Below are 26,654 nucleotides of genomic sequence, written 5' to 3'. Positions count from 1 at the left end.
AGGTATAGTTTCTAAGTTTAGACTCTTGAAAATAGCTTCAGAAATAAGGTTAGCTAGGGATCCATTATTAAAAAAAGTTTCCAAGTATGGGCCCTTCATCCTAGCATAAAAAACTAATATATCATGTGAAATGATCCTTGTTTTAAATTGTCCCTCTATCCCTGTATGGATGAAATTTTTAGTAAGAAATTGACAAAGTCACCAGTCGATATTAATGAAATTATATATAAGGATTGTTCTCATCATTTATTGGTGCAACATCTTAGGAAAAATGACAACAACATGACACTTCAGATCAACCCTTGTACATTTAATTTTTTTAATTAAAATTAATATTTATAAATATGGTAAGGTCAGCGTACATGCTCATGTCATCTGCTCACCCTAAAGAGATGTATTTTCACAAATGTGAATAACTATATATTTGCGCTAGACCTCCTCATTTTGAGCACCAAATTCAAGTAAGAATAATTTCTTTCTGAGGTGATTTTTTGGATGAATTATGAGGCTTAAAGCAAACCCTTATTTTGGACCTATGGTATGAAGGAATTTTAAAACAATGGTGTGTTTCCTCAAAATTGTGAGTAGATCATCTAAAGTCTACACCTCTAGTAGCTTTGACTTGTCCAACAATATGTGCTTGTGACCTATGCTTGGACCTGTGGCTCATAAATTATGCACATGAACCTATGGGAGCATGCCATTTTTCAAACAAAGCCTACAATCCCATATCTGCTCAAGCTTGTAAATTCGACCCTAATAGGCCTATAATTTTGGGCTAACAATATCTAAAATTCAACTCTGTATACTTGAAGTAGACCTACAATATCTGACCCGTGGTAGTGCCTCAGACACCTGTGGATATTTTCAAACCTTGTGGACTAAAAGAGCTTGGACAGCTTTAAAAGTGGCTTAAATTTGTTAATAAATCCGCAATATTCAAACATGATACAATTGATTAGACTTGTAACTGCTAAAGACTCTACAATATTGTTGGGTGTGTGTTATATTCTTTCCACAACTACCCCACGCACGAGGTAGGGTGTCACAGCAAGGGTGTTAACCCCCCTTGTACATTGTGTCGGGCACAACAACGGGGTATCGACGGGATGACTTCCCCCCCTGTTGAGGGGTACACAAGGGGGCGCTAAGGTTTGGGGCAGTGGCAGGGGAATTATTTTTTTTAGACCCTATATTAGGTGGGTGGACCTACCTATGGTTTTGTGCATGGATTTCACACATGATTTTGGGTGTAATGGTTTTTTGTCCATGTTATTTTGTAGATTCGGTGAATGGAACTACGATTATGTTCTAATCCAGGGTTAATGGATCGGGGTTTATGGATTCTTTGACATGTATATATATGTGTTGTAATAGTGAAAGGAATATAATGAAAAATAAATTTGGTAGTCCTAGTTTTGGGACCCAGGAGAAAATCTCTATGTATATTTGTTTTATGTTTTATGTTCTTGCCATTGTTTTTTTCTTTTCTTTTTTTCAGAATTCATATGTAGGTAATTTTTGTACGGGGTTAAAACCTACATTTGGTATCAAAGTTATTTTGGCTTCAAGGGAATGACTTTTCTGCTGAGGGATTTTTCTCAGGTCTATAGTAGACAATGTTTAGTGGGAGATCTGTAGGATCGATTCTTATGGCGAAAGAAGATGAAGAGTAGTGGAAAGATAGAGATCGAGAAATTTAATGGTCAAAGTTTTTATATGTTGAAACTCAAGATGGAGTATTTGGTGGTGGATAAATATTAGTGGATCCTAGTAGATCTAGGTATGAAACCAAAAATAATAAGAGTCAAACACTAGGCGAAGGTGGATTGGAAGGAAAATAGAACAATACAATTGTGTGTCTCAGATTCAGTATTGCTAAATGTATTAGGGGAAGCTTTGGCGAAGGCTTTGTGGGAAAAGTTAGGGACTTTGTACCAATCTAAGTCTCTAGTGAATAAACTGTTCCTATAGAAAAAGTTGTATAACCTATGGATGAATGGTGGAGACTCAATGACAGAGCATCTGAACAACTTTAATATTGTGGTAAGCCATTTATTATCTATTGATATTAAATTTTATAAGAAGATAACTGCATTATTTTGTTGTGTTCTCTATCATATTTGTGGGATAGTATGGTTGTTGCAATAGGTAGCAATGAAACTACCTTGTAGGTTGAGGAAATAGTCTCATCCTTTTTGTGAGAGGAGACGAGATGGAAAAATATGGAGGGCCAAAATGGTGATGCCTTGCCTGTACGAGGACAGTCCTAGAACATAAACAAAAATAAGTCCTCGAGTGGTATTCTAAATCTAGAGGGAGATCTGAATCTCTAGAAAACCTGTAAAGGTGTGTTCAAAATGTAGAAAACAAGGGCACTTGAAAAGGGACTGTAGATCTAGAGCTCCTATGAATGAAAGGGATCTCATGATGCTCCTTCAGTAGAGGAAAAAACCAACATATATGAAGGTGGGTATGTGTACTTGGCTTTTTCTTCAAGTACACATGTAGATCATGAGGCATGGTTGATTGACTCAGGTGCATCCTTTCACTTCATTCCCCACAGAGAGTAGTTATGCAAGTATGAGAAATATGATGGCACTGATTTCTTATTAGGGGATGACAAGAAGGTTGGAATCATTGGTCATGGAAATTTCAAGTTAAAGTTTCAAGGTGGAAGGATTATAACACTTTTAGGTGTTCTGCATATTCCTACATTGGCCAAAAATATGATTTTTGTAAGTAAGCTGGATGATGCATGTGTAAAAATAGATTCCTGCAAGATGGTCCGGGGAGAATTGTTATTGATGGCGGGAGTTTGGATTGGAATTCTGTACAAGCTTCATGCTAGGACTATTATTGATGGGTGGAACATTTTTGTGGTTCCTAAAGGCATAGAATAAAATCTAGTGGTCTCTGGAGAAAAGACCATGCTATGGAATCAAAGGATTGGACATATTTGAGAGAAGGGCCATCGAATACTTCATGGTAATGGTATGGTAGAAGGTATGTCTAATTTCTCTCCGGTATTTGATTTCATTGAAAATTGTGCATATGTGAAGTAGAATCGAGTGAGTTTACCCTTTGGTACTAATAGGGCGAAACAAATATTAGAGCTTGTGCACAGTGATGGACCTCTGTCGATTCCATCACTGGGTAAGTTTGTGTACTATGTATCATTTATAGGTGACTTCTCAAGGAATAAATGGATATATTTCCTCAAGAATAAATTTGAAGTATTTTATAGGTTTAAAGAATTTAAGACTCTGGTGGAAAACTAGGCAGAGAAGAAGGTAAAGGTGTTGAGGACAGATAGTGGTGGATAGTTTTGCAAGAAGGAATTTGAAGAGTTCTGTAAGAAGTGTTGTATAGCAAGACAAAAGACTACTCCATACACACCTCAAGAAAATGGAGTTGGAGAAATAGTTAACATGAAGTTGATGGAAAAGGCAAGAAGCATGCTCAGCGTTGTCAGGTTAGGACATGAATTTTGGGTAGAGGTGGTGGAGACTACATGTTATCTGGTCAACGAATCACCTTCATCAACGTTGGAAGATAAGAATCCACAAGAGGTATGGACTAGTAAGAAACCTTCTCTTTCACATCTAATGGTATTTGGATGTAATACATATGTACATGTTCCAAAGGAGAAAATAAAAAATTTGGGTAGTAAATCTAAAACTTGGCGCATATTTATTGGGTACAAGTATGTTTTAAAAGGTTATAAGCTTTGGAACCCATAAACAAGGAAGGTTGTGTACAATTGATATGCGGTGTTTAGAGAGGTGAAAGATGTTATTAAACATGAATTCCTACCAAAGGAATCTAAGAATGTAGAGTTCGAGCTAAAGGAGGAATAATTATACTCTACAATAGAAGAGGAATCAGAAGACGAAGAGCCACAAACTCCAACTGTGACAAGATTAGTTCAAGAAACAAGGCGGCTAGAAAGGTATAGTCATTCTTCTTTCTGTTCAAATTTTTCTTTATCTATTATTGATGATGATCCCAGAACTATGAGGGAATAAGTAGATTAAAACGACGGAAAACTCTAGGAAGAGGCCATGGTTGATGAAATGATGTCTTTGCACAAAAATGAGGTTTGAGATTTGGTGGAGTTGCTGGCTGGAAGGAAACCCATTGGAGGAAAATGGGTGTTCTGAGAAGAATATGAATGCAAAGGGAAAGGTGGAGAAATGCAAGGCTTGGTTTGTAGAAAAAGGTTATTCCCAAGTGCCGAGAATTGATTTTGGTGATATTTTTTTCTCCTGTTTCCAAGGTAGCTTCTATTAGATTATTTTTATCTGTTAGTGCTATTTTGTTTTTGAAGTAAACCTCAGGTCCGAATTTCAGAGCTTTTCACACAATATTTGTGTAGATATGATCTGAAGAATTTGGTCTTTTTGCAGACTCCTGAATTACATTCCAAACAGGTGACCTAAGGAATCTCATCATAACTTTTTCTCTGAGCATCAGATTGAAATTTCATCAAAAGTTATAGAAAGATGATGGACTATAGTTTCATGTGTACATTTTTCAGATCCAAAGGTCAAAACAGTGACACGTGGCACGTCGTACAAGTTTTCTCTACTGAAATAGTCTATAATCAGGTCACTATGGGAGATTTGGCACAACTCTTCCTTGGAAAATCCATTTTGGATCAGACTGGTGGAATTGGAAAGAGGATGCAAAGGGCTACTGTAGGTCATGATTTCAGAACTGGAAGATCCGAAATTACAGAGTTACAGTTGTTCCAAGATCGAGCTCCTAAAATTAAGAAAAAGTGAGATGTGGAAGTTTGATGGCAAGGATCCGGTAAATTGGATACTATAGATGGAGAAATATTGTGATCTACATGGTGTACCACTGTTACAAAAGGTATGTATTGCATCTAATTATTTAGAACTGAATCAATTTTTATGGTATAAAGGGCTTTCTTCTCATAAACCACTTGTCACGTGGTCAATTTTCACGGAGGAAATGATAGCACATTATGAGGATACAAAGAGAAACTCCTTCTTTAGCCAATTGATAAATCTCAAAAAAAAGGGTTCAATGGAAGAGCACATTGAAGACTTTAAAAAGTTGAATAGAAGTGTAGATTATATTCTAGAGAAGCAAAGGATTGATGTCTTCATAGGGACTTTAAAGGATAACGTTCAACATGAGGTTTGTTTTTGGGAACCTGATTCATTGGAGGAGTAATTCGAGTTGGCTATAATTATGGAAGTGTTTCTTCTCCTAGACTTCCACAACCTACAAGGCTTACACCACAACAATTGGAAGAAAAAAGAGAAAAAGGGCTTTGTTACAATTCTGATAGAAAATGCACTAAAGGTCATAAGTGTGCTGAGAAGAAATTATTTTACATAGAGTATGAAGAGGAGGAAGCAAAGGATCAAGAAACATCAAAGGAAAAGGATATACGCCAGGACCCAACCCCAGAGAAAGAAGAAATGAATCCGACCATATCTTGTAAAGCATTGGAAATAATTACCACTCAAACTCTCAAGATAGAAAGACGTATCTGTTACACAAAAATATCGTCACCATGATTATTTGCAGTCAGTATGGGTCTATCATCACTTGTATTGTCCTCCTAAGCAAGTCTCAGACCCCAGCTCTTCAAATCAAGCTTTGGAAATGAGAGAAGGACATTAAAAATCAATGTAACTCTGGTTCCGCACTTTCTCTCATGGTCACCTGCGGTCCCGCACCTTCTGTGTACAAAAGCTGTAGACCTGCCCCCTCTGTCCCTAACGGTGTAGGTGCGGACCCCTGTGAAAGTCAAAAGGCGCAAGTTTTATCTTAAAAAACTCACTTTGGGTTAATTCTAGAGGTTTCTAGAAGGAATTTTGACGTGGATTGTTCGCTCTGAGGTGGTTCATGCATCTCAAAAGAGAGGGATCTAATCCCTCGATGAGAGGAGCTATCCCTTTGAAGGAGGGCTTTATCCCTTTGAAGGAGGACCTAGTAACCTCCCTCCATTGCACTATAAATACAGGCATTGGGATGGTTGCTAGGGAGGATAGAAGCTGAACATTTTTTAGTGTAAATGCTGGTGAAATCAAGACTTCCTAGTTGAGCTTAAGAGGAGAGATCACACATCTTTTTGGCTTCATTGGGGAGTGAGTGAAACTTGTCAAAGTAGAGGAGACTTCTTGCTGGAGCCTGGGAGGAGCTTGTACAACGTCAAGGCAAAGGTTGTAAGGTTCTTCTTCTTTTGAATTAATACAATCAAACTCATTTTTCTCAACAAGTATCTTATGTTATTTGTTTCATGGACTCCTTGACTTTCATGCTAAATATGTTTTATGCAATTGGCTTTTCAGGTGCTATTTAATTTGTTTTCCTTGTTTGTGTTTGTAGATTCGCGAAAAGGAGCTCATTTGGATCGAAGGAGCGAGGGCATCCACAAGCTAGCGTTGGACCTAAGGTAGGCCCTAAAAACACTTGTTTGCTATTGTTTATCAAAGCATATTTAGAGAAAGATAGTGTCTGGTTGGTTTGCTTGTCATTAGGTCTTCTTTAGATTCTAGGAAGGTCTATCTTGTCCGCAAGATCGACTTATTCCGTGTGACAAAATGGCGACTCCACTGGGGACTTGATTGTTTTCCTTGTTTTTACTTTGACCTGAGAAACTCTATTTTTGTTTTTGTTTTTGGCTTGTTGTGTGTAAAATTGGGTAGAGTTTTTAGATCCAGGGTTATTTTTCGTTTTTCATAGCTTTGGGAGAGGACCGCACCCTAGCCGTTTGACACAGTGTGTACTTACCCACAGCTTGGCTTTTAGCATAGAGTAGGACCGCACTTGTGCCAACTATGGACCTGTGGACCCTGTCAAAATTTTGAAAACCCTAAAATTTCCTCTGTCAGTCAGCTTAGTTTGTCTTTAGAAATTGTTATCCATTGCCCAGACCTGCATATAACTTGTCAGAAGCTTTCCTTGGATTGATTTCATTAGTGTTAAGGTTTTAGGTGAAATTCCTAGGAGTTTTGCTTGTTGGGTTTGTTTTTCGTTTTGGTTGTGTAGTGGCTCTGAGCTTAGAGGTTGTAGGGACTTCAGATCACCTTAGTGTCTACCAACTTTCTTATGAGTCTGACCATTAATGAAATCTCCCCTTGTTTGAGGAATCCGCTTTGAGTTTTCTCTTTACAAAACTTCGAAAAGCTTGTGTTTGAGAGTTTGGATTTTAATTTTCAACAAGAAAACAAAATTGGTTGTTCTTGACTGATTTGTGATTCTGCATAAATTAGTCCTTAGCTTACATCTAGCTGAGTAAGACATCCTTAAAAAGGACTTTTAGTAAGCTTTAACTTCAAATAGGTTTTTATAGTTTGTAGCTCTCAAGGTTAGTTATTTTCATTACTTTTGAGTGTTTTATTTACAAAATATAAAAAATCTCTTTTGAAAAAAGTTTGTTTTTGTAGTGTTTGAATGCTTTGAGATGAAAAAGGGAAATTTTTGTGAAATAATTAGTTGTCTCGTTTTGAGTGCTTTGGAAAGGAAAAGCTCTTCTTTTAATTTGTTTAGTTGAGAAAGATTTGTGTTTGTAAAGTATTTTCATTCTCAAACTCTTTCTTAGTTTAAAAGTTCATCGAAGAGAAAAAGATTATTTAGATCATCTTAGGTGCATTTTTAGTGATTTTGAGTCGTGTCTTCATACCACGAGTTTCATCTCCGCACCTTTGGACTTAAACAAAAACCACTAAAATTAACGCTAAAAGTAAAATTCACCTAGTAACATTTTTATTTCTAGGGCTCTGATACACCAACTTAGCTTAGGCTAGTGTCTTGGAGTAGGAGAGTAATTAACTCTCCAAGACAGTAAAAACAAACAAGTAGATGTATCTTGTGGTAGGGAAGAAATCCAATTGTTTCATTTATGATCTGGGAAAGCTCCTCTTAAAGGAGAAGCACGAGATCATGTCTGAACCAGTGTGGGAATCAATCCTTCCTCATTGGGAATGACGCCAGATATTCACGTATTAAAAACGGTAAACCTCAGACTAACTATTGTTGAGGAGGCTGGGGTCACTTGTTGGTAAACCTTGGATTATGTCAAGGAGCCTTCAAGGGGATTGAGCTTGCTACTCTGCCCTTGCGTGCGTATCGGATCGTAGACTGTTCCCCCAGGTGTATTTCTCTCAGTTGGTAACTTTAGTGGCCATATTCTTTAGGACTCTTCCTAAGGTGACAGTGGTGGGAAGATCCCACTATAACTGGAGCAGACGTCGGCTAGACTCACTTGGATTTTCTGGGGGGTTCACTTCACTTGAGACGGTTAAGTGGAGGAACTTGTGCTAGTCTATTCATTAAGCAGGTTGCCGGGGTAACTGTTCCAACTGCCATTTCTATACTGAACTCTGTGACGTTGGATTTCATCACCAACTAGTGTTTTCTGTCGGGAAAGTTACTGTTTATGTGTGTTTTATCTCCTAGATTCTTTAGGCGTGTGATTCAAATTTGTTTGGTTCTTTAGAGACCTTAGGTGCTTTTTATTGAGATTTTACTTTGTTTGTGTGTGAAGTAGTTAAAAGTATTTAACTGCGGCTGAATTACGAAGACAGTCCCGTAGACTTCGGGGCCAGTCTCCTGAGATTATAAACATGGCTGAGTTATTGAGGAAGTCCCGTAGACTTTCGGGCCAACCTCCTGAGGAAGTATCGAGCCAACTTGAAGGCTTAAAAGTTCTCATAACTCCTAGAGACAGTAGAGTAGGGTCACCGGAAGAAGGAGAATCTTCTTTGAGAGTACATCCTGATTTTCAAACGCCAGTAGCAGAATATAATCCATAGTCAGTGTCTATCTCCGAAATCACTGGTAGCTTTTCATCTACTAGTGATATAGGTGAAGAACCCGAAATATCCGAGCCTCAAAGTGAATTTGCTGCTACTCCGACATCGGGGTTTGTTTCTCCAACTTTTAGTGGTCCTGGTTCACCTAGGGTAGAAAGAGTAATCACTCAAGATCTTCCTTCTGGACTTATTTCTATTGAAGAACTTGCTCCAGAAGAAGAAGAAGTAGGCATCCCTATCCATGAAAATCAACCTGTCATTGAACTAAGGGAGCGTGAATCAATTTTTTACAGTCCACCTAGGAGTAGTTCTTGGTATCTTTCTTTGACTAATTATTTAGAAAACTCAGGGTTAAGTTTTTCACCACCTCGTGCTCCTTATCACTCAACACCTAGAGGTTTTTATACTCTCGTCAAGATGGCAGGATAGTCGTCCATGTTTACTCAATCGCCCGAATCCTTCTTGTACGGCGATCCTTTTGTTCCCTCCGGGTATCAGTCTCTTTCTGGTACTTTTTTGGGAGCATCTCCTCAACCCATTGAGCAAGGGTTATTAACTGCAAACAATGGTACAAAGCCGTTGAGCGTAGAAGACATTCTTATGATGTCAGGTTTTATTCCCAATCCTCAACCTCAAGGTGGCCAGTTACTGCTTGGGGGGCAGCCTCAAGTAACGCCTGGGGGGCAACCTCAAGGTACACAATTTGCATCTGGGGGGCAACCTCAAGGACAGTACATACCTACGGGACAGTACGTTCCTCAAGGTCAACCCCAGACTCAATATGTACCCCAAGGTCAACCCTAGTATCAATTTATACATCAAGGTCAACCCTAGTATCAATATGTGCCTCAAGGGTATCAACCGCAAGGTCAATACTCAAACCAAGGTTTCCAACCACCCCAAGGTCAAACGTATGTTCAAGGAATGGGAAATGTACCTTTCAATTATCAATCCTACCATCAACCCGGTTATGGTCCTCAGTATTCTCAACCTGTTATGGGTCAGTACCCCATAATCAATATAGTGTGGGATCCATCACAAACCCAATAGGTGTGGCAGCCAAGTGTACAGTTGTCATCTCAAACTGGACAACCCCTAGTTTCTGGTACACCCCAACAACCAGTCCAGTCTAACATTCAAACTTCTGTACCTTCGGTAGTTTCTCAGCCTGGGCCCAATACACCTCGTACTCCACCTCAAACGACTGCTACAACTGCCGCTACATCTGTTCAATCTACCCCACCTACTTCTGAAGTATCGATAGCTCTGGTTTCTACTATTCCTGTATTTACTCCTCAGATATCTTTACCACCGTTTGGATCTACGATTCAAACTTCGGTTCAGATGCCTGTAGGACAACCTGGTTTAAGTACGGTTGTCACAAGTCAACCAAAATTCACCTATCAACCGTACCAGGGACAGTACCAATTCGGTCCTACTATCCAGCAGCCAGTTTATCAGTATCAACGGTACCCTAGGTACACTTATCAACAACCTAAACAACCCCAGTACGGTCCGGTTAATCCTGGTTTTCTGAGAGGATACAATATCCCGAACGCGATTCCTAGTTATCCTGGATATCCTCCTCCTGGGGCTGGTTTCATGACCCAGAGTTTCAGGGATCCTAATCGGCAGTTACCGTTTATCGCAACTTTGGACTTGCCTGACTTGTCACGCCTAATGAATGATCCCATTAGTTATCTTCCGTTTTGGTTGCCAATGCCGAATAAGTTGCCCAGTGACATTCCCAAGTTCAAAGGTAAATCAGCAGAGGACTCGTCGAACCATATAATGACTTACCACCTCTGGTGTGCGTCTAACTCCATCACAGATGATTCAATCCGTCTTCGACTTTTTCATGACACTCTAATTGGTCTCGTGGCCAAGTGGTACATTGTGTTACCGCGAGGCACTTTTTATAATTTTAGTCAGTTAGCTACCTCGTTTTTAACACATTTTTAGTTGCCAGTCTAATATGACAATGGCACGGAATTGTTAACTTCTCTAAAACAATCGACATCCACGTACATTTCAGATCATATTCATGAGTGGAGATGTCGACGTCGTTTAGTGAAGGTATTTATTCAGGATCAGATCTTGGCTGAGTGGTTTGTAAAATCTTTGTTGCCAAAGATCACTGAAGATGTTGCTAAAGCCGGAGTGGTTACTGAGGAGCAAGTCATTGCTCAAGCACAGTACCTTGACTTGGTATATACTCAGTCGGATACGTTACACGAAAAAATCCTCGATCTTCCCAAGCAAAATCAAATCGCTACAGCTCCTTCAGGATCTCATGCCGCCGATGGTATGATTGGCACGGTTAACACTAAAAGTAAGAAGAAGTCTTCCCAGAATTCTTCCCCTATCATAACCTTGCCTGATTCCCCAACAGGAGATTCTTCTACAGATATTTCTGCCGATATTCACGTTGTAGAATCATCTACAGCCAAATCAAAATCCGGTGGGAAGAAGAAAGGAAAGAAGAAGAATAAAACAGACAAAAGTTCAAAGGAGAAACCTGAAAAGGCAGAATCCAATGACGAAAAGCGCAAACCTCGTTATCCTTGTCTCATTTGTGATGATGAACATTTTACAAGAGACTGCCCTCATCGTGCAGAGGTTGTGAAAATTGTCAAGGGTTCCCAAACTCCTGTTGTTTTGAAGGATCCTTTTCTGGCTCAAGACAGTAAGATGATAGGTTCATCCTCGAGTGCCAATGAAGAACCCATACTGATGATGTCCCATGTTAGAATTGCGACTTGATCACAAGATTATGGTAGTAAGAGTCCTGTTGATGGTAAGGAAGCAGAATCTTCTCATTCTAATCCATCAACCTCAGCTCCCGGTTCCGATCCACTACAGATCGAGAAACCTAATCTGGACTTGGTAATCAAACCGCCCGCCAAGGGTATACTTCGAAAGTCAACTTTCAATCCACATGCGAGAGCGGCTTAGAATTATAACATTTTTGATGATTTAGTTGTTTCACCCTCGGCAATGTCGGCTTTGGAAGTGCTGCAATCATGCCCAGCACAACGTAACTTACTTTTGTCGGCTATAGGAGCTGTTGATGTTCAGGACCCGAACCTAATAATTTTCGATCTAGAAAATAGTACGCCACATTTTCCTCATCAAATGGCTTTCCAGATTCCAGTGATAGTAAAAAACAGGCCTATTCATCGGACTGTAATTGATGAGGGAGCCTCAACGTGTATTACGTCGATACAGTGTCGGAGATCGCTTGGTTCTCCTTCACTAAATCAATCCCCGACGATTCTAAAGGCCTTTGATGGCCATGGGTTTCATCCTTTTGGAATTCTACAGGATTTGCCTATAGGGGTTGAAGGAAAAACCGTTAGTCTAGATGTGGAGGTGGTTGATGCCCCTCTAGATTACAACCTTCTCTTGGGTCGAAGTTGGTATTACGCTATGACAACGGTCGTTTCATCGGTATTTCGAGTACTAAAGTTTCCACATAATGGGAAGATCGTAACGATAGACCAGCTGGCTTACTTTTCATCTGACCCATCCTCTTCAAAGAGTATACAGCATGTTGGTAAAACGACTATCCCATATAAGGATGTTGGAGTAGGACTAGTTAAAGATGCCGGTTTACTGGGAACTTTTCCTTTTCCTCCAATCAACGCATCATCTTCATTCGTAACCATTCATATGATTACATCAGACACCATTGTTTATGATGATCCTTGGATCGTCCCTTCTAAATCTGAGATAGACTCATTTGGTAATTCCATGCCTTTGAGTCCATATGAAATTGCCTATGAAGCCGTGCAGTCTTTTGATAACCCGTGTTCAACCAAAAATGACTTAATGAATGTGGTCCGTGAGGAAACACTTTTCACATCAACCTCTGATTTAACGATGTTTTCTGAACTTTTTCACTGTGATGAGCAAATTCGTGAAATCCTATGTGTAGATGATTTACCATGGGAAGATCTCCATCACAGATCTTCGTTTTTACCTGAGGATGATCATTTTGGAACTGATTTCTCATCAATTTTTACAACTGAATATGTCAAGGAACCTCAGAATCCAATGAAACATCCCGATTCAGAGTTAAATTTGGGGAACATCTCTCGAACTATTCCTATTGACATTTCGGTTAAGCCCAGAATTGTTGAGAACATTCATATAGGTGCCTCGTGTACAGATGACACAATTCAAATATATAAGGCCCTATTTCAAGAATTCCGCGACGTGTTTGCCTGGTCCTATGAGGAAATGCCAAGAATTGATCCCACAATTGTTGTTCATGAGATCAAGACTTACCCGGACGCTAAAGCCGTCCGGCAACGTTTGCGTCAGATTCACCCATGAAAAGCTGCTGCAATTAAAGTAGAAGTTGAAAAGTTGTTGAAAGAAGGTTTCATTTATCTGATCCCGTTAACAGATTGGGTATCGAATATTGTTCCGGTTAACAAAAAGCAGGGAACAATAAGAATATGCGTCGACTATAGGGACATTAATCAAGCCTGTCTAAAGGACAATTACCCAACCCCCTATATCGGTCAAATCATTGATGATTGTGCCGGCAGTGAAATATTTTCCTTTATGGACGGTTTTTCCGGATACAATCAAATCAACATTCCACCTGCCGCTCAACCAAAAGCGGCTTTCATTTGTCCATGGGGGACATTTTCTTATTGCAAATTACCTTTTGGGCTTAAGAATGCCGGAACAACTTTTCAAAGGGCGATGTCTTATGCGTTTCATGGCATCAAGCACATTGTGCAACCGTATCTCAATGATTTTCCTGCTCATTCCTTACATCGAGTTGATCACCTCATCCATTTAGGAGAAATCCTTATGAGGTGTAAGCATTATCAGATTTGGTTGAACCCACACAAATGTGTTTTCTGTATAGAAATGGCTCGATTGCTAGGATTTGTAGTTTCGAAAGTCGGCATTCGTGTTGATCCCTCGAAGGTCAAAGCTATCATAAATTGACTCCTCCTTCGAGTCTTCGCCAACTCCAAAGTTTGCAAGGGAAAGATAACTTTTTATGACGATTCATTCCTAACTACGCCGAGGTTACAAAGGGTTTTACCCGGTTGTTGAAGAAAGACACTCAATTCTATTGGGATGAGATAGCTCAGAAATCTTTTGATGCACTCAAATACGCGTTGACCCATGCACCGTTGTTGCATCCTCCCAATTACAACCAGGATTACTTCTTGTATCTCGCCGAATCTCATTCCACCATTGGAATGGTCTTAGCTCAGGAAGATGAATTCGAAACTGAACATGTGATATATTACCTTAGTCGAACGTTAAATCCAACTGAGCTAAAATACTCACATGTGGAGAAATTGGCATTGGCAGCCGTTCAAGCTGTCCAACGTTTTCATCACTACATTTTACTACGTAGAACTACGGTAATTTCGGATTGCAACCCTATGATCTACATTTTGACCAAGAAATTGCTAGGGGGAAAGTACTCTAAATGGATCATTATCGTGAAAGAGTTCGACTTGGAATTTGAGAAACCTAAGTCTAAGAAATCTTTAGTTTTTGTGGAGTTAATGTGTGACTTCCCGTGTGCTGACACGGAAACTGTGGGGGAGGAGCCCATTGCGGACGAATCCTTGTTTCTAATCAGCACTTTAGATCCGTGGTATGGGGATATCATCGTTTATCTCCAGACCCAATCCTTTCGGCCAGAAATTTCAAGGTGAGAACGTCGGAAAATTCGATTCCAATCCCAACAATTCAGAATTATTGGAGATACTCTTTATCGCCATGGGGCGGACTCTGTTTTTCGACGTTTCTTAAGACACGAGGAAGCTGAAAGGGTTCTAAATGACTGTCACTCTGGAGCGTGTGGCGGTCATATGTCTGGGTATGCCACAGCCCAAAAAATATTGCGCGCTGGCTACTTCTGGCCATCTTTATTTAAAGATTGTATTACGGTGGTCCGAAAATGCCACAACTGCCAGATTTTTTATCGTAAGATGCACGCTCCACCTGCTCCTCTCCACCCTATAATTGTCATTGGTCCTTTTGCCAAATGGGGTATCGATTTTATTACATGTAACCCTCACTTAGCCGGGGGGCATGCGTATATCATCCTTGCGGTAGATTATTTTACTAAGTGGGCCGAGGCGATGCCTACATTCGAGGCAGATGGCAAGACAACTACAATTTTCATGTTCAATCAAATAATTGCCAGGTTTGGTGTCCCGCAAGCGATAATCACTGATCATGGGCGTCATTTTCGAAATGTTATGATGACCGAACTTACAGGCCAGCTTGGTTTACATCACGATAGTTCAACCCCTTATTATCCACAAGCGAATGGTCTGGTTGAGTCTATCAACAAAGTTTTAGTTATCATGATCCAACGAATCATTGGTATTCATTGGTCGAATTGTCACAACATGCTATTTTCAACGCTTTGGGCGTACCAAACTTCAGTAAAAACATCAACAGGGTTCACTCCTTTCCAACTAGTCTATGGTTTGGAAGTCATGTTAACCATTGAATGCGAAACCTCGTCACTTCAAATGGCCATCGAGTTACTTCCAGCCACTTCCGAAGAGGAAAAGCGTTTGTTATACTTAGCTCAATTAGATGAGAATCGACGTGATGCTGCATTGGCGATCGAGATTCATGCAAAACGAATGAAAGCTCAGTATGATCGAAATGTGACCCCTCGAAATTTTTCGGAAGGAGATCTGGTCTTAGTTTATGATCAAGCTAATGATAAATTAGGCGGTGAAAAATTCGTTCCTATGTGGCATGGTCCCTATGTTGTCAAGCGAAAGCTAGCCAAAGGGGCTTATGAATTGGTAGACTTTGATGGGGACTCTTTGGGTAACCCCAGAAATGGCCTTTACTTGAAGAGGTATTATGCTTAAAAGAATGGGTATGGAGTTTTTTAGTTAGGATAGTTTTTCTTTCTAGCTGGTGTGTTTTAGTTTAAACAGTGTGCTTAACTTAGAGAGTGTTTTTTCGTCATTATTCCTGCTCATCTTGGTTTTACTCTTGATATTGCAGATGTCGATGCCTCTCCAAACATACATTGGTTTCACTGATGGTGCTTGTCATAATACACGTAACATCTCTTCCGCAGCTTGGGTTATCTATTCGCCCTCTGACGAGTTAGTATCTATGTATGGGGTAAGCCTCGGTCAAACAACGAACAACATTGCCGAGTACAGTGCAGTGATTGAGTTATTGTCTGAATCTATTTCATTTGGGATTCAGAGTTTGATAGTGAGGTTAGATTCTGAACTCGTTGTATTACAGCTTAATAGAGTGTATGCCATTAGAAATCCAGTGTTATTAAGATTATTTTTGAAAGTGCGTCTCTTGGAACGTGAATTTGATTACATTGAATATCAGCATATTCCGAGATCTTTAAATACATTAGCAGATGCAATCGCTTCTCGAATGTTAAATAGACATTTTCAATAATCATACATGTAAATTTAAAACCATTCCATAACACGATTTACAAGATAAGCCGATAAGAGTGATATATATATAGGAGTGTGTCAAAAAATACATCGTGTTCGATCATAGGTTGAAAAACACCTTATGATTGGCAAAAATGATAAGTACAAAAAACAAAAATGTCACATGTGCCCACAATAGGCGATCATCCTATCACTGGTGATGATCTCTATAAGAAACCACTGCACGGGCCACCTTGAAAAGGAACCTCCTAAAAGGTCCCAAGACTCCAATCACATAGCGCTAAAGTCGATGAAGAATGTCATCTATAGTGGTCTCAGGAATATCTCCTGTCAAGCGCTCGAGATGACCCTCCAACTCGGCCAAAAACTCTGCTGATTCATCCTGCGAGGCTGGCGCGAGTGCAACTAGTTGCCTCCTCTCGAAAGGCCAGAGAGTGGCTGGTCGCTGTGGACCCACATCTGCATTTCAAAGTTTTTATTATCAGTTTTGAGACGATGGAAAAATAACAAAAAAAATTTAAATATAAAAAAATGTTGAAAAGGATTTTACCTGACTCGTCCCACTGCTCTCCTAGTGGAAGAACCATGTCTGGGTCACCACGAAAATCTATCCCAGCGTAAGGGAAGTCCTGAATGGAAAAGACCTGGTTTTCCGACCATTGGAAATACTTAGGTTTGAATCGAGCAACCTCTGTCCTCTCGTCCGGGTGACGGGCCATGACTGCAAGCCATCCCATCAGTTTGGGCTCTCGAGGAAGCCCAGCTCCAACAGTAAGGTGCTGTGGGATCAGCATAGGAACTCTCTCCAGGCCAAAACTCATGACCAAAGCCCCATAACCAAAGGTCTTTAGTCATCCGTTTTTGGCCCTGGTTAGTTGGCCTTTCACATTGGCCAACACGGCATTGCACCAGTTGAAGATGGTGCCTCGAAAGCAATCAACTGCCATACGCATCAAAGATTCGGTGGCAATATGTAATGTGGCAGCTCCACAAAGTCTGGTGACAGTGAATGCAATCACCATGAGCTCAGGACGAGATATCGTCTTTATGTCTATCCCTTCGTGTCTAGCCTGGCTGTTGCAGTACTCTAGCTGGAGGCTATCGACAGGCTGGCAACCTAGCCTAGTCTCGTGCAGAGTCAAGTCTTCGCCTCTCTTAGGCAAACCAGTCAAAAAATATATGTCCGCCGGCTCAATTTCGAGCTGGTGGCCGCCAATGAAGAAGCACTGGTCCTGTATGCTCCATCTGTCAACCAGCCACTGTAAGAAATCCACCTGAGCCCTCATGCCAGGAATGGCCCAGAATTTGTACAATCCGCACGCCCTCAAAGCATCAAGTGAAGGCTGATGATTCCATGCGGCAGCATCCACGTCCTCATGCTCTCGTTCACGCCAATCTAGCATGATGTACTCTCTGCATCAAGTATAAAGATTAATTAAATTGCTAGAAAATATTTTGATTGGTCCATTTTTGAGAATTTTTGGGTTCAAAACCCTTGCGGCAGGGTACGCACCCTCCGCATTAGACATAGTGCGTGGGACTGCACTTTGTCTACACGGAAGGTGAAAATCCCAAGCTTTTTCCCAATGGAGAAAAAGTCGGGATCCGCAGGCCTGCAATGGTAAACCTGCGGGCCCCCGCGTGTGGGTTTTGCGCCTAAAAACCCTCCCAAAAATGAAAATAAAAGACTAAAACAAAAAATTAATCGGTTAAAAATGAAGAGTAGGATGATGTGGATTACCTGGAGAAGACGGCGCTCGATTCCGACGGTTGGATTTTCCGAAATCTTCACAGGATGTTTTCTGAGCAAAAGCACTATTTTCTCACCCAAACTCAAATGGTAAAAATGAATTGACAAAGGCCCTTTTTATAAGTTTTTTGAGTAAATAAATCGCAAATTTGTTTATGTTTCACTTTGAAAAGGTATTTTGCGACGTTTTTATCCATTTCAAACAGGTATGAGTAATGTTTGTGTTTTTGTGCAGAATAAAGGATTATTCAGGCGAAATCCATCATTTTCAACAGAAAAACATGTAGAGTCATCTTTAAGCTCTTTTCTGACTCCTAAAACATGAAAAGATTGCCAACTGTTTCTTTCAGACTCGTTAAAACGGAATTAGAAGACGGTCCACTTACAGCTCTTTTCCGACCGTAAAAACATGAAAAGATTGCCGGATTTTTGTCATTTCAAATTCGATATTGGTTATAAAACGACGTGTCATTGATCGCTTTTTTACTTTTTCGGGTCAAAGGCACTAATAACGAAAAGTACTCCTTGGTCGTAAAAGATAAAGCAGTTCTCTCAAGTATTATTTTATACTTTTTTGGACTTGGGAGACACAAATTTACAAAAAAGGTCAACCTTGGAGTCTTCTTAAGCTTTTTTAGACTCTCTAAAATTGAAAAATGCCGAGTTTCTCCTATACTAGACTCGTTAAAATTTCACAGTAAAGGACCTGTTCAATTACAAACAGGAACGAACCACTCCTTCTTAGGGTTCTAATTCTAAGTTGGACTCATTCGAAGGATGAGCTTATAATCAAGCAAATGTTATCCTCCTCAAGCTTGTCAAAAATAAAGAGGTACTTGCCTGAAATGGTGGGGGAAAAGAGAGAAAAATGAGCCTGTTTGTCATACTTTGTAACCACTCTTGAAGACGACACTTTTATTCACCTGGGTTGGGAAATCCTTTGCCTAATAGTTGATCAAACCACATTGAAGGTCTTCAGCTAGTTTCTGGGTATTAACTTTGGGTCAATTGTCACCAAGCCCTCTGTCGTGTCGTTATGTGTTCAAGAGGTCACTGCCCATAAGCCATTCATTTGCAAAATATCCGTCATCCATCTTGACCATCCCTGAGTCAGTCCTTGCAACTAAATTTCTTCAACTTGATCTATGATTTCGTGTTGTGGGCTTGCCTACGACGGATCGATTTCTATCGACATCAGCTCATTATCTAGAAAGATGATCTACGAATTGTCAGTACCTTGAGATCTGCATGCATCAATGGCGGGTTTCTCGCCTTTGACGACAGTTTACATCATTGACTTTCGATCAAAGGATTCTGTGACATGCTCGACATCAACACATTTATTCGCATCTCATGGACTGTACTCGGTACTTTGAGAGCCATTGACATTACTCGTGGTTTCTCTCACACTTGTTAACAGTTTACATCATTGACTGGTAATCAAGTGGTTTCTACCATGTTCGACATCAACACATTTATTCGCATGGATAGAATCGTATTGTTTCGTGAACTAGAAATGAAGACCCTGGATCCAGTTTCCACAATCCAGGCTGCGAGGAATTTTGTATTCATTATATAATGGACTATTCATAAACAGATGGCTGCGTCCATACTGTGTCCACATGAGTCTATACTTGTGATGTTTTACAAGATCATTCCTGTATCTAAACAGTAGTTAGTTTCTAGTCAGTTTTTATTTGAGTATGGGCATGCCTACCTTAGCGATGATATGATCTCATATATATATCTTGCATTGAATGTTTTTTACAGGTTCCAATCGGGTTCTCCACAAGATGATCCTCGAAATGATAAAGTACTTCACTCTTCCTAAATGATAAGAAATCCTCATCTACTACAGACTTCGCACTTTAGGGGGAAATTTGTTACACAAAACTATCGTCACCATGATTATTTGCAGTCAGTATGGGTCTATCATCACTTGTACTGTCCTCCTAAGCAAGTCTTAGACCTCAGCTCTTCAAATCAAGCTTTGGAAATGAGAGAAAGACATTAAAAATCAATGTAACTTTGCTTCTGCACTTTCTCCCATGGTCCCCTGCGGTCCCGCGCCTTCTGTGTACAAAAGCTGCAGACCTGCCCGCTCTGTCCCTAACGGTGTAGGTGCGGACCCCTGTGAAAGTCAAAAGGTGCAAGTTTTATCTTAAAAAACTCACTTTGGGTTAATTCTAGAGGTTTCTAGAAGGAATTTTGACGTGGATTGTTCGCTCTGAGGTGGTTCATGCATCCCAAAAGAGAAGGAGCTAATCCCTCGATGAGAGGAGCTATCCCTTTGAAGGAGGGCTTTATCTCTTTGAAGGAGGACCTAGTAACCTCCCTCCATTGCACTATAAATACAGGAATTGGGCTGGTTGCTAGGGAGGTTAAAAGCTGAACATTTTTTAGGGTAAATGCTGGTGAAATCAAGACTTCCTAGTTGAGCTTAAGAGGAGAGATCACACATCTTTTTGGCTTCATTGGGGAGTGAGTGAAACTTGTCAAAGTAGAGGAGACTTCTTGCTGGACCCTGGGAGGAGCTTGTACAGTGCCAAGGCAAAAGGTTGTAAGTTTCTTCTTCTTTTGAATTAATACAATCAAACTCATTTTTCTCAACAAGTATCTTATGTTATTTGTTTCATGGACTCCTTGACTTTCATGTTAAATATGTTTTATGCAATTGGCTTTTCAGGTGCTATTTAATTTGTTTGCCTTGTTTGTGTTTGCAGATTCGCGAAAAGGAGCTCATTTGGATCGAAGGAGCGAGGGCATACACAAGCTAGCGTTGGACCTAAGGTAGGCCTTAAAAACACTTGTTTGCTATTGTTTATCAAAGCATATTTAGAGAAAGATAGTGCCTGGTTGGTTTGCTTGTCATTAGGTCTTCTTTAGATTCTAGGAAGGTCTATCTTGTCCCCAAGATCGACTTATTCCGTGTGACAATATCAAGAATAAAAATGTTCAAGAAGTGAAAGATCACATCGAGAATGAAGAAATCAATCCAACCATATCTTGTAATCCATTGGTCGGGATTACTACTCCTCAAACTATCAAGATAAAAGGACATATCAAGAAGAAAAATGTTCAAGAAGTGAAATATCACATTAAGAAAGAAGAAATGAATCCAACCATATTTTTTAATGCATTGGCTAGAATTACCACTCCTCAAACTATCAAGATAGAAGGACATATCAAGAAGAAAAATGTTCAAGAAATGAAAGGTCACATTGAGGATCAAGAAATGAATCTGACCATATCTTGTAAAGCATTGGAAGAAATTACCACTCCCGAAACACTCAAGATAGAAGGACATATCAAGAATAAGAAGGTTCAAAGAGTGAAATATCAGGAAGAAAAGTATCAAGAAACATCAAAAGAAAAGGATACTCACCAGGAACCAACCCCAGAGAAAGAAGAAATGTATCCAACCATATCTTGTAATGCTTTCGTCGGAATTACCACTCCTCAAACTATGAAGATAGAAAGACATATCAAGAAGAAAATGGTAATAGTGTTGATTGATTCAGGTAGTACCCATAATTTTATTAATTGTAAGATATCCAAGGACTTGAATTGAATCCTAGATCCAACACTAGAGTGTCAAGTGATGGTTGTAAGTGGAGGAACCATAAATTTCTCTGGAAAGTGCCATAATATCAAGCTATCCATGGGAAAATATTTATTGAATAGCCAAATGTTTTCCATTGCAATGGGTGGTGCTGTTGTTGCACTAGGAGTCCAATGGCTACAATCCTTGGGTACAATAGCTTTTAGTTTTCAAGAACTTTTTATGAAATTTTCTTTGAAATGAAAGGAAGTTGAATTAAGGGGTATGACAAGGAAACCACAAAAGATAATCAACTCTGACGGAATGACGAAGCTTCTAAAGAAAGAACAACATGGCGTAATTGCACAATTATGTTCGCTAGCTATTCACACATTGAAATCATGTATTTCTCCAGATCTCCAAAAAGTCTTGGACAATAATTCCAAGGTATTTGAGACTCCCAAAGGTCTCCCACATATTCGTGATCATGATCATGTTATTCATTTTATTCCAGGATGTGTTCCTCCAAACATCAAGCCTTATAGATATCCATATGCCCAAAGGAGTGAAATTGAACATATGGTTGCAGAAATGGTAGAGGTTGGTACAATAATCAAACTAAATTTGATAAAAAAGGAAGGTATGAATGGAAGAATGGCGAAGCAGGGTGGGAACTGATTCTAAAGTTGTCGAATATCCCAGTTCCAACAATATTGCCAGAACATGACAAGGAAGGAAAACACATATTGGAACCTGAAGCATTTACATAACTGAGAAGTCGACTGCTACAAAATCGATCAACTTCAAAGCATCTCATCAAGTGGAAGAACTTACCTATTGAATATTTCACATTGGAGGACAATAATTTTATACAGAAGCATCAAGAACTACTCAAGCATTGAGGACAACAATTTTTGAAGGAGAGGGGCATGTTAGGCCCCTTTACTACTAGTGTAACCCCTTATTGTTATTAATACAACCCCTTATTATATTGTTGTACCCATGTAGTCCCCATAGAAGCCCACTATTATTATTATTGTGCCCCATAGAGGCCCACTATTGTTGTTATTGTGCCCTTACATTATTATTGTTATGTCGGCTCTGATTATATTATGACCCCTTAGACTCCTATATATAGAAAGGAGGTCTTGTCATTTGTATCATCGAAGAATTGTTCATTTGTGTAATGTAAAGGAGGTTGCCCCCTAGAAGTAGGTTATTTCTAAGGCATTCATATATCTTTTCTATCTTTTTGTGAGCTGGTTTCATAACAGATATGGTTGAAAAAAAAAACTACTACTAGTAAAGGTGGACAATTGGAAGAATACTGGATATGCATTGACAAAATATGTAAGTATTGAGAGGTTTTGTTAGTGTAGAGAAACAATGGGTGTTGTAGGGCTAGACCAATGATTAAGCTCTCATGTGGCCCCCTGTTGAAAGAAAACAAATAGTGGGAGAATGTTGGGTATGTGTTATATTATTTCCACAACTACCCTATGTGCAGCGGGGTCATAGGAGGGGCAGCAATCCCCGCTATATGTTGCACTGGGTGAATTAGGGGGTTGCAAGGGGGGCTATGGATGGGACAGTGGTTCCCCTACATAGTGTTTAGGGAAATGCCCCAGATTATTTTTTTTGGACCTTATATTAGGTGGGAATACCTACTTATGGTTTTTTCCATGGATTTCGTGCATGCTTTTGGGCAAGATGGTTTTCTATCCATGGTATTTGGTAGATCCGGTGAAGGGAAATATGGCCATGTTCTAATTTAGGGTTAATGGATTTGGATTTATGGATGATTCAACATGTTTATATATGTATTGTAACGTTGAAAGGAATATAATGAAAAATAATTCTAATAGTCTCAGTTTCGGGATCCAAAGGAAAATCTATGTGTATATATGTTTTATGTTTCATTCTCTCACCATTGTTTATTTTCTATTTTTTAGAATTTTTATGCAGGTAATTTTTGTACAGGGTTAAAACCTACAAATATTTGACAGAGTAATTTTCAAAGAAATCATAAGACGTTAGGATTGGATCGTAGACCTCTTGTGTAGAACATAACGCTTCATTCTGTGGACAATTATTTTTTGAGTCTTTCTAGTGCAGTGCAGACTTATTGCTTCAAATATGTGTAGTTTGATCATACCTTGTGGATAGTAAAGAACATTCTTTGAGTTTGTGCTGGAGATAGCCCTCGACTTGTGAGATAGTAACCTTGTTGAGGTCATATTGAAGCAATCTTTACAAGTATTTGTTGAAGTTCAAACCTAAGAAACCCTAATTGTAACAACATTGTTGAAGTGCACAAATGAGGTAACCTTGAAGAATATTCCTTTTGTAGATGAAGATTCATGGAGACACCATTTGGAGCTAAGATGATGTTGACTTTCATTCCTTGATCATAGTGGAGAAGATCCCTTGTAGCCATTGAAGACTTGAGAAGCATTCATTGTTGAAGCATATTGAAGAAGGAGTGTTGAAGACATATTTGCGATTGTCAAAGTTGTCATTGATGATTGAATGTATTCTTGGAGACATTTCTTGGAATACACTATTGGAGAAGATCCCCATGCATTGTTGAAGCTCAGTGAAGAGATTCTTGGAGATTCATAAAGGCCAAGTCAGATACTTATTGAAGACATTTTGGAAGTCTCACGAAAACCCTATATTGTCTAGAAGTTGTGGGTTGGAGCTCTAATAGAAGACCAAGTTAAAGCCTAGGTAAGTTAACTTGGTTGGAGCCCTAAGAAAATAATAGGTTGGATCCTTGTCCAGTGGATAGGTTGGATCCCTATAAAGACAGGGTTGGAGCCCTAGAGGTTGGAACTTCATGAAGTCCAAGTTGGTGCTTCGCAAAGTACAGGTTGGGGCTTGGTGGTTTGAAGATTGGAGCCTTCAACTAGGGTTAGAGCCTTGATTTATTATTGTACTTGATTCATTGTAAAAAGAGGATTGGAGTCCTCATCATTGATTAATAAAATTATTTATATCACTGTTCATTTTGTGTTCAAGTTATAAGCGCTCTTAACTACCATAAAAATAACAATTGTGAAAGAAATATTGATTCAATACCCTCTTAGTATTTCTAACATCTTGTTGATGAGCTTCCCTTTCGCAAAGTCAAATCACTTTTTGAGTAGCAACAAATTCTCCATTGACCTCTTTTTTAGACCTCCAACTTTTGGACTACAATTCAGCCTTACTGTAGAAAACAAAATTTCTTCAAAGTCCATATTTCTCCATTATGAACACTAGAGGGGTAAAATATTTTATAACTTGTTTCATCAAAAAAATGAACACTTTTCCCCAAAAAAATCTTATATCTATTTCTTATTTCCTTCACACTACAACATAATGGACTTTTAAATGGAATCACAAGAACGTGATTCATTCTGTTATAAATTTATTGGATGATTCATGAATTTTGAAAGCGATCAAACTTTAGGTTGAAAAATATTTGGATTCAACCACACTAGGTCTACGAAGTTCCTCTTAAGATAAAGGACTTGAAATACAAAGGACGAAAATGAGCAAAAAATTAAGGATAAACTATGGTTCCAACTAAATGATTTTCAAGCTATCTATGAATCGTCAAAATATCATAGGGACTAAAAGAAGCTAGGTTAATTCTTTTTTTTTCTCATATGTATGTTATTATTGAACTTCAATAAATATACCATTTTTTTCTTCCTTTCATAGTAAATATGATTTCTAAAAGAAGAACTATAAGAAGAACTATAATAATCCATGCCAATGATATCAATAGTAATAATAAACTAGAAAAAGTTCAACTCAAAGGGAAATAATCTATTAATTTTTAAGTAAGGTTTGTTGACATACGATTTTCATTTAAAAAAATATATATTTGAATAGAAGAGATATCAATGATATTATGGAGTTTCCTTTTAACTAAAATTTATTAATCAAATTGTTAGACTATAAAAAATGTTGCCATCCCAATTACTATATACACAATTTGAGATAGACTGTAAACCTTTTCTATTCTTAATCCACATGTTATGGAGATTTAAAAAAATTCTTAAAACCATCATATTCAAAGTTCATAATATATTGATAACAAAATGAGAGAATAATAAAAAACGGATGTACAAAAATTCTAATAGAAAATATTGAAAAAATATATGATTTATATTACTTGAATTTATCTTTGAATGTAAGGTTTGAATCTAGTTATGATAATTTTATATTTAAATTCCATTTAATATTTCAAATATCTATTTTATTATTAAATCAAATATTAAATCCTTTGTAAAGAAAAATGAAAACTAGTTCACTAAATATGCCGCAATTTATGCTATTGAAAATTAATTGCCTTTCAAGAATAATTTTTTAATCTTTATTGTGTACTAATGTATCTTAAACTTTAACATGTAGACTAACATTTCATGTAATAAATCATAATGCGTGAGAATAAACACGCATAAAAACTATCAAATCAGTGATCATAACTTGTACGTGCCACACCAACTCTAAAAATCTCTATATTCTTTTTGGTTTATATTATTAAATACCATCAGTTTCAAAATAAGTATATTTGTAGCAAGGGCAAATAATTTTTAATTAAGATCTAGGGTTTGTTTACCCTTGGTCTTAGTATCGTTAGTTTATTCTTCCTTTTTCTTCAAGCATTTGGTTTTTGTGTGGCTGATTAGATATGGAAAAATAGAGTGGTTTCATAGCCGACAACTGTTTTATACTCTTGTTATATTCTCGTTGATTGTTGGTGTGGTGCTTCTCATAAGAACAATGAAACAACTGACTCTTAGAGCAATGCTTCTGACTCTTAGAGCAATGCTTCTTAGAGGGACAAGGTATAGGGAAATGATGTAAAATGGGAGTAGAATACACAAATTCACTCTCAAGGAGTTGAGCATTTTGATGAATGGGTTTTGAGAAGAAAATGATCTAGGGTATGGGGGTTTCAAAAAGGCTTACAAGGGAGCTCTCCCTAGCAACTAAAAGGAATCAATGCACATTAAAGTCATTCAGGGAGGGAATGAAGGCTTTCATTGCATGAATCTAAGCGTGGGACATCTACACAACTGGAACATTTGTTCAACACCGTTCAACATTCCTTTTATGACCTCCCCCTTTCT

This window comes from Pinus tabuliformis, chromosome 3_2, assembly GCF_031772625.1.
Source record: "Pinus tabuliformis cultivar Carrire ecotype Pingquan chromosome 3_2, CPIR1, whole genome shotgun sequence".
Lineage (NCBI taxonomy): Eukaryota > Viridiplantae > Streptophyta > Pinopsida > Pinales > Pinaceae > Pinus > Pinus tabuliformis.
Note: the sequence above shows the minus strand (reverse complement) of the source record.